Consider the following 10,299-nt stretch of genomic DNA (forward strand, 5'->3'; position numbering starts at 1 on the left):
TAGAGACTATTGTTAGGGTGTTGGGAGCGCGTCTAAAGTGAAGGTCGGTGCCTTACTAAACATTTATAAACGTAACATGAAGTGAGTAGGTAGCCTACTATAAATGCATTACTAAGCATCTATAAAAAAATTAAAGTTGGAAATGCCACATTACAAGTACCATTGCAGCAGTGTCAATACCCACATAGCACTCAAATGATATTCTCAGTCTTAAATAATCGTTTTTAACTATAGCCTGCCTGAACCAAAATCAGCATAATTAAGTGTTAATATCCACTACAAACACTTTGTTAATTGGTTGTAAATCATTATCATATGTTTCTTAATCTCAGTATCTTTTTTGTATTGATATGTTTGGGAATTGCTTTCAAATGAGTAGGTTATACATTTTGCAACAATACTTAATAAATGATGAATTAATTATTAATTCATTGAACTACTACTTAATTAATGCTTCAACTATTCTAAAGTGCTACCAATTATTTTGTTATAGATATTATGAAGCCAAATAAGATTGAGTTATTCTATTTCAAACCCATCAACAAAATGAGAATGGAAGTGATCGTAGCTCATGGCTTAACACATTTGTTGCGTTAGTTGATTTCACTTTCAGACTTCATAATGGAAAAGAGCTGTGAAACGGAGCAGCGTTTCTGTCAGCATGTTGAGGTGCATTGTAAAAATTGGCTGTGAAATTTACGTAAAAGCTATATAAAATCCCTACAGAAAAGTAATGTAAACCCCAAAACATATATTTTTTGTTTAGATCACAGTGAACTTTTGTAAACTATTTTACAACTATTTTACATTCTGTAGTTACTATTTTGTAACTACAGAATGTTTTTGCATTTACAACAACAATTGGCCTATGTGATTATAATCAAATCTATTTGTTAAAGCAACAAATTTTCGTAACAAAAACGGGAGAAATACTGTCATACTCATATACATTTTTTTGGGTTAATTATACATGCAAATATTGTAAAATATATCGTTTTAGTCAGTTGTTTTTAAAAAGACAAAAAATATGTGTAAGTAACTTTACAAGTTCATGCTATTGTAACCGGTGTATTTATAGTAGTGCTGTTAAGCGATTAAAATATTTAATCACGATTAATTGCATTAATGTCATAGCAATTTTTATAATATCCCTTGATTTCTTTGTCCCATTATTTTTCTCATTTTAATGCTCTTATCAACATGGAGAAGGGCATCGGCTTGCCTTGTGCAAATGTTTTTTTATTGATAACAACATTGGCATATACTGATCAAAACAGGACGATACAAAAAAAAAGGCTATAGTGCAATAAAACGATGAACAAACAAACATACTGCCTTGAACATAGCAGTCAGGCTACTGCTTCTTTGTTTTGAGCATAAAAAAATAAATAAAATAATAATAATTGCGTTAATCGCGCGAAAAAAAAAGTTAACGTCGTTAAAAATGGTTTGCGTTAACGCCGTTAATAACGCGTTTAACTGACAGCACTAATTTATAGTAATGTTATATTTAACCAAGAATCCTTTTATTCCTTTAATTTAAATTTGTTCCTTTGTGTATAAATGTATATTTCTTTTCAACGCTTTTATTTTAATACGTTAGGTTGTGTGGTGGTGGATTTAATGATTCGTTTCCGTGACCTAGTTCGCGTGATTCAGTTCGCCAAGAGGAGTCGTTCGCGAATCGTTCGTTCGTTCGTTCGTTCGTTCAGTCGAGTTTCCGGTAGCACTAACTCCACTGAGTCTGACTGACTCAGCTGAGAACCGTGCAATGGCGTGCATTCCATGATGTGATTTATCGCTACCGGAAACCAGGCTGAACGAACAAACGATTCGCGAACGACTACTCCCAGCTCAGTCGAGTTTCGGGTGAATCGATTCACCGGGAATTCGACTGAACTGGGAGGAGCCTAGTTTCCGGTAGCGGTGAATCACATCATGGAATGCACGCTATTGCACGGTTCTCAGCTGAGTCAGTCAGACTCAGTGCTACCGGAAACTCGACTGAACTGGGAGGAGTCGTTCGCGAATCGTTTGTTCGTTCAGCTTGGTTTCCGGTCAGACGAATGTGACGGGGCTCTGTGCCAACTCATAGACAGCCTTTTGAACTGTGTTGTTCTCTCACATCCAGATTTCTCACAGCCTTTCATTCTGTCCATTGATGCTTCTCTTGATGGGCTCGGAGCTGAATTGTCCCAAGTACCCACTGGCGAAAAGAAAGTTTGTCCCATAGCTTTTGCGAGAAGACACTGAGCAACTCTGAGAAAAACTATCCGGCCCATAGGTTGGAATTTTTAGCATTGAAATGGAGTGTGTGTGAGAGGTTTAGTCATTGGTAAAGAGGCAATTATTTTACAGTTTGGACCGATAACAACCCTCTTACTTACATTATGACAAAACCTAAGCTCGACGCTTCCGAGCAACGATGGGTTGCTCGCAAGCTTGCCCCATACACATTCGACCTGAAACACATACCCGGCACTAAAAACACCGTTGCCAATGCTCTCAGCAGGCTCATCACAGAACAGTACAGCCTTCTTCTTGATGTAGCTAAGGATATCAGTCACAATGACATCCAAGACATCTTCAGACTGAAAGTCCAATGTCACAGAGTTACAAAATCAAAGGCTAAAAGTGTAAATATTTAATCTGGCACTTGAAAACATTCTTGTAACACAGTAACTGTTCAGGCTCTTCTTAATGCTACTGATCAGTGGGAGGTTGCTCGAGAGACCAGGGCTGTCGAGCTGTTACAGTCAGTCGTAGAGCTGTTGCCACCAGGGCAAGATTCACTCCCTGTGTTTACGTTAGAGGAATTGCAGCGTAGTCAGGAGCTCAATCCTAATATTTTTTTGTTGTCATGCCATTTATCATTCGCAAGAGGCACCCCTTAAGGCTTGAAAGTGCAGGGTCTGATGCTTAAGCTATGGTACTTGTAAAGCAAGGGGATAGGCTCAAAGCTCAAAATTGTGTCCTCTATCGGGTAACTAAAGACCACATCAGTAAGCAAAAGAGGCACCAGTTCGTTCTTCCTGACAGCCTGAAAGAAAAAGCATTACATGGTATACATGATGTTGCTGGGCATCTAGGACAGACATCACAGACCATTTTACTAAGTTAGCGCACGCATTCCCATGCCCAAATCAGACTGTGAAACAGGTGGCCAGGAAATTGTGGGACAACGTTTTCTGTGTGTATGGGTTTCCTGCCCATGTCCATTCTGATCAGGGAGCTAACTTTGAGAGCGAGCTCATAGCAGAGCTGATGAAATTCTCTGAAGTTGATCGCACACCACAGCCTATCACCCTATACTGTAAAAACGAAAACTCAAAATTGTTGGTCTCATTATGATTTCTGAGTAAAATGAATATAAAGCATTAAGCATTCATGTACAACTGTGCAATGCAATTTAGTCCAACCAACAATGTTGAGTTTTGGGTCAAGAGTTGGGCTCGCTGTAGTCTCTTTGTTAGCAAGACACACGGGTTTAAGTCAGACTCTGTCTGAGGCTGGGCCAACTACATTTCGACACTACCCCCCGGGGAGTCTGGGTATTCGTGATGCCGGTTGGGAAAAAGGGGTTTATTGCCTTTTGTCAATTTGTTTCTGTTAGGTTAAGTTGGGTTAACGGGTTTGGGGTCTTTATTGTTTGTGTGTTGTTTATTGTGCGTAGTGTTGCCGCCACCGTTACCGAGACTTGCATGTCCGTTGGTTGGGTGTGCGGTGCGCTGTGTGTTGCGGATGTGTGTTAAATAACGGCAGCTCTCGGGATCGTGCGGTGTATGAGGCACGAGAGTTGCGTCACCGTTTAACCTGGGCTCCCGTCTCGTGCAGAACAAGTTTGACCATAATGTCAAACTTGTTCTGCTCTTTGGTTTGCTGCATTTAGACAGCGATTCTCTGCTGCTGAACTAGCTACATGTTGCTTGTACTATTGCTGTCTGGCATTCAGAAATGTAAAATGGAAGTTTCAAATTATTAATTTTAAAAAAGTGAACTTAAAACTCGTTTTGCATTCTTTGAAATGTTTTTTTTTTTTTTTAATAATATTAACCTTAATTTTAAATATTAAGTTAACACCCCTGACAAAGTTAACACCCCTGTAAAATATAAAAATCTTAGATGGTATAACTAACTTTCAAGTTTGTCTAAAGAAGAAAAACCCGCTTTTTTCATGGGCTCAAAACTCAAAAACTGATTGCAGTAAGTTGCCTTGCAATTTTGAGTTTGCCCAACTTTTTATTTTTTACAGTGTATGGGAAATGGTGGGACTGAAGGATTGAATCGAACATTGGGCAACATGCTGCGGTCTCTTCCTCTCCGAGAGAAACAGAAGTGGCCTCAACAGATAAAAACCTTGACATTTGCGTACAATGCAACATTGAATGAAACAACAGGATATGCACCATTCCATCTCATGTTCGGCAGAATCCCAAGGCTCCCTGTGGATGTGATGTTTAAAGAAGTGCTGCATGATCCAGTGGTTGTCGACCATAAAAGTTACGTGAAGACTCTCACGTCCCATCTCCATGAAGCAGCCAGGGTTGCCCAAACCCATGCTCTTAAAGAACAACACAAACAAGCAAGAGGTTACAACCGAAAGGTATAAGGCACTTACCTCAATATTGGTGACTGAGTACTCATTGCAAATAAAGGTGAGAGAGAAAAGAAAAAGCTGGCTGATAAGTGGAATGCGACAGTGTACACCAGGGATGCCAGGGTGAAATTGGTCAGGGGGCCAGATTTTTTTGAAGTGAGACCTCAGGGGGCCGGATTACACTATCGGACTGAAAAGGCCTGAAAAGGCCAAAGACTGACTCAACACATGGATAGGTAGGCTATTTTAAATTATGCTTGAAGGCCTACCGATCGAAAATAAATTGCATTGGCCCCAAAATAGCCTCACAATGAGGCCTACAATTACATAGCCTAAAGCAGGAGACAGCTCCCGTCTAAAAACGTAACATTTTCCGCATGCAAGGCCTACATTTATAAATGATAAATAACACAAGTGTAAACTGTTAATAAATTGTATTTTATTTATTGAAGGCTTGCATAGGTGAACTAGGGCCGGCGATCGCCTAGGGCGGCAAATGCGTTGGGGGCGGCAAAAGTGTTGGGGGCGCCCCCTGGTGGCGGCCTTAATAAATTAATCAATTTTAATGAAACAAGCGTGTTTTCTAAACACGTTTCGAAATGGAATGGAGAATGGGGGATGAAAAGTTATTGAATCGTAACAGACCAGCAGCAGTAACATACCAACTGACGGATTCCCAAAAAAAAAAAAAAAAAAAAGTATTTAATTTTTTTTTTATTTTTATAAAAATTAAAAAAATACATATATTCTCCCCTTATCACCCGCGGGCCGGATGTGACATACAGTCGGGCCGGATACGGCCCGCGGGCCGTCACCCTGGCATCCCTGGTGTACACAGTCAAAGACAGAAGTGAGCGGACGCATACATACAGAGTGGAGAGCAATGCAGGTGACATGAATGTGGTCCACCGTAATCGTTTTAGACATCAACTTTCTGCCTGTGGTGACAACCAACAATGAGCTGTGTGATGATGAGTCTGAGGGAGATACGAGTGCTTCAGAGGACTCTCAGAGTCTTGACTTGAACCAGTCAAGTCAAGCTGCTTCAGAGTTGGGGGATGAGGAACAATTTGTACATGAACAAAGTTACTGTTCTTCGAGTGACTTGACGGAGAGAATGATTTGGCCAGTTTAGTTGTTGAAACAGGTTCAGACCCTATACTCATGACTGATGTGCAGTCAGGGCGTTATAACAGCCAGCTAACTCAAGCAGATGAAGACTGCAGCACAGAGATACTGTTAGGACCAGCAAAACCAGTTCATGTGACAGATGCTCATGATCAATCAGGACATGAAACTGAAACTCAGGGGCACTCGTCAGTAGATATAGGGAATGTTGTCGAGACACGAGCAGGCAGAGTCAGTAAGAAAGTAAATCGGCTCATTGAGTCGATGGCCCAAAGGCCAATAATTGCTAGGGATCTGGCAAGTTTATTTAGAAGGAAGTCTCAGTCACTCCTTACACTCTTTTCTTCCTGGCATGTATGGGTTCTGATATGTGTGTAATATATATTGTAATTATTATTTTAATTTTTTAAGATGTGGGACATTGTGATGGTCGTAGGGTTTCTCAAATTTGTGAAATGCATGTGGTAATGGTAAGGAGTTAGTGAGGTGTATAAGGCATCATATTGTACTGAGAGATAAGGCCTGATCACCCTTACGTTTTCTCTGAACCTATCTTGTATGTAGCTTTGTAGTTGTCATGGAAAGCTAAGAGTTTTTCAATTAATCCTTGCCAAATGTATGCATTTTAGGTTTCATTTGCTGAGCCTTGTGTTCCAGTGATGCTACATTGCGGATTTAGGTGAAATTTAGGAGGGTTGAATGTAACCGGTGCATTTATAGTAATGTTATATTTCATATATTTATTCCTTTCATTTATTATTTTTCCTTTATGTACAATTGTATATTTATTTTGAACGCTTTAATTTTAATACGTTGGGTTGTGTGTAGTCAATTCCTGTTTATTTTGCGCCGTCCTCTCCAGTCGGAGAGTTGCCCTGCTGGAGAGAGTGTGCTTGTGAGATGGACAGCACTGACTCCCGGCTCATTAACACAATGCAGAATTAGCCGATGCAGTCAAGGCCGGCTACACTATACTTTTAACATGATTGATGAAACTATGCAAATTGATAGCCTGGCTATTGCCAGACCAAGCTCAATCGTAGATTGAACATTGATCTGGGGAAGCTGCCATCATCTTCTTCAGCACTGAGCAGAGAACACAGGAGCAGAGCAGAAATCTTCAGACTACTTTGTCTTCTAGTTTCTTGTGAAAGTTCTTTGTGAAAGTTCAAAGCATGGTAAGCTTCACATTTAGGCTACTTTTTTTCGAGACACAACGAATATGTGTGCTGAACGCACATGGTGTAAGCAAGCACCAGATGATATTTAGCTGGGTAAGACCAATAGATCAATACTTGATAACTTAGTTCACCTGAGACCAGTAGATCAATGCTTGATAACTTGGTTCAGCTGAAAAGCACAGGCAGAGAACAGCTCACTATCATCTGTGGAAGCCTCCTATACCCAGCCAAGGACTTGTCACACAGTGGGACGACAACTTGGAAATTCCATGGAGTAAATTTCCGGGAGTGATGGATTCTCTTAAGAGGAGAAAAAGGCCAGGCCCAAAACTGAGGAGGCAAATGGTCCGGATTGTTGTGACTGAGATGCTGGAAAAATGCCCTCATGGAAGTAAAAAGCATTCAACTGACGTTGTAAAAAAATGTTAGCAAAGTATCCCAATTCTCTGCAAGATGTAATAGAGGGGGAGATTGTTGGAGCAGGCTAACTTTCCCTTGTCAAACAGTTGCAAAACAATTGAAAATGTGAGGTGCTCTTCAACACCCAAAATAAGAAAACGAAAACATCAGACTGATGACTCAGACCACACAGATGAGATCCCATTAGAAGAGAGAGCAGCCATGCAGGACACTTATGGATGCATTAAATGGAATGTGGAATTTCTGCCCCATGAAGAAACTCAAGAGAACCAGCAGCAAAAGATGGAAAAACTCAAGGTGGTGTTCCAACACTGTGATGGCAATCCAGAGGAGGTAAAATGTATAATGAAGTCCACTTTTTACACAGCGTCAACATGTCAACCATGGAAAAGTATGAAATGATAGAGAGGAGTGGCCGCTTTGGTGTGATGAACTTGGAATGTCAGTCCACTTCAAGGATCTCACTGGGATTGACCTCAAAGAGACATTCACACGAAATTTGGATTAGAAGGGAAAAAGGCTTCTAAACTACATGACCACAGTTTGTGTCAGCAAGAACAAGAAGTTCCTTCAGACTTATGCAAGTCTTCAGAGGATGCGGGGACAGCAGAGTGGCTGCTCAGATGATGGGAAAGAGATTCTCCTGCTTCTGCTCAGCTACTTTGATGAGAAGGAGGAATCCATGTTCTTCCATGTAGAAGATACATGTCCGGCAGAAGAGTGCCTCTGACACCAACTGTTATTGTTTTTGGTAAGTTATTTTTTTAATTTAACTGTTTGTAGAATTTCATGTGAGAGCAGCGCTTTAATATTAGCTGTTTAATAATTTGTTCATAGGATAGTCCTGCTATTCCTCAACAAGGTACATGAGTCTGGATCGGAACCTTATCAACACAAACATCTCCTCCTTAATTTCTGCATTGTGCCTCATGTTCGGGAGCTTCTACAGTTTCAACATCCATTATCCATCTGACCTGGCCTCAGATCTGAGACTCTGGGGCCTGGATTCTGGCTCTGAGGTCCCGGTCTAAATCTGGACACTAACTAACTGGGTCTGACTATCAGCCTTTGCTCTGGGTGTGGCCTGAGTCTCTCTCGGTCTTGGTCCGGCTCTCAGTCTCTGCCAGGCTCGGACCCAGTCTCAGACTGTTTTTATTTTTAAATATATATTTTTTATTGTACTTTTTCTTCTTTAACTGATAAATTATAATGCTTAGTAAGCTTTAATATGCTTTTATTCTACAGGCGTTTCTTCTCAATAAACCCAGAAAAAGGAACCAAAGTACAGAATAAAAATGTAATCGACGTCTCAAAGTGACTCTGACTCTGTTTGTTTGAGAAGTGGAACTTTTAGTTTTCACTTTGTTAAATCAGCAATACGTACTATGGTTATTAGGGCACACTATGTAACTTCTTCTGGTAGAGAGTCCGCCACCTGCTTATTTCATGAAGATGTCCTTGCTTTGCAAGAATGTTCCACAGTGCATTTATGAAATGAGAACTGCTTTTATTAAAAAAAAAAAATACCTTAACAAACATGCATTCTTGCTGTGAGGGGGGGCACACCTCTCAACAGATCTGACCTGTAACTTGGCCTGTTGGCATCACTTGATTGAACTTTGATAAAGTGACAACAAATTTCCAGATTGATTTAAAGAGGCTAATCTAAATGGAGTATTTCAACTTGGATTTAGTCATAGTTAAAATAACCATCACATGTAGCTTCTTTGCATGTTGTATACGTTTCGAAAAAAATGCATCCAATTGTTTTCAATTACTTATTGACGATTACTCTCGAGTTTTCTCAAGATGTATTTTTGCATGGTTTGGTGTAGGCGTAGTAGCAATAATAAGCAGGTATTTAAGTAGATTTTACATTAAAACTTGATTATTAAAACTTTATAGCATATTATGAATAGATGTTATGCATAATACACAGAACAGCTCCATTTAAAATGCAAAGTTTTACAGTTTTTTTTATATTTCCCTGTTTATTTTACCATTTATTGATGCACAATAAGCAATTATTACATGTAAAACATACAGGAACTAGTATATCTATATAAAACAAAACTGTTGTTTTTGCAGGAAAACGCTGGCAGCTGTGGTTGCCAGAGAATTCCCGTAAGAAATACACCAGCACAGTTTATAACTTACAGTGTGTATAAAGCTGCTATAGTAAGGCGTTTGAGAGGTGTGAAAGGAGAGCAGAAAGAGCAGAAAAGAGCAAAAAATAGCAGAAAAGGGCAGAAAATAGCGAGATTCTGAAAGGGAACAACCAAAAGATGTGCCTCTCTGCTCCTACGTTCTCCGCCGTTGAGAACTTTTGCATTTCCTATACCTGTGATTGACAGGAAAGATGGATTACACTCAGAGATGCCTTGTTTGGATATAAATTAGTTGGTAGCGGTCCAAAATCCAATGGACTCATACAGACCGGCACATTCAACTCAAAACAAATATTCTTAGGGCTTTACACTCTAATAGTCAACGTTATCCATTTCTAACAAATTACACTTAATTTATAGATCTAGGACCCTGACCAGTGGAACATTGAGCGCATCCTGGAGGTCAGAGGTGAGTGTAGCTGCGGGGACCCTAGCAAGACGCTGCACATGCTACGGAACTTTGCATAAATTACTCTTATTCTAATTTCCTTAAAGAGTCTGATTATGGTGAAAAGTATTTTTGTGTGTGAACGCGGCGCTCCTGGCTTGGGGCAGAGAGAGGACTCTGTAGGACAAGACCGTTTAGACGTAGCCTTTGATTTCCAGACCTCCCACATGGCCAGCAACGCTTAGGACGCGGCTGCCTCCCCCTGGTGGCCCCTTCACCCAGACCCCCTCAGAGCAGCGGCGTATGGCGGACCGGGTCATGACCGGGACCAGACCGGGACCAGACCGGGTCAAGACCGGATCAGGATGGACCAGGTCAGGACCGGGTCAGGTGGACCGGGTCAGAGTGGACCGGGTC

Source organism: Gadus chalcogrammus, chromosome 3 (genome assembly GCF_026213295.1).
Source record: "Gadus chalcogrammus isolate NIFS_2021 chromosome 3, NIFS_Gcha_1.0, whole genome shotgun sequence".
NCBI classification, from domain to species: domain Eukaryota; kingdom Metazoa; phylum Chordata; class Actinopteri; order Gadiformes; family Gadidae; genus Gadus; species Gadus chalcogrammus.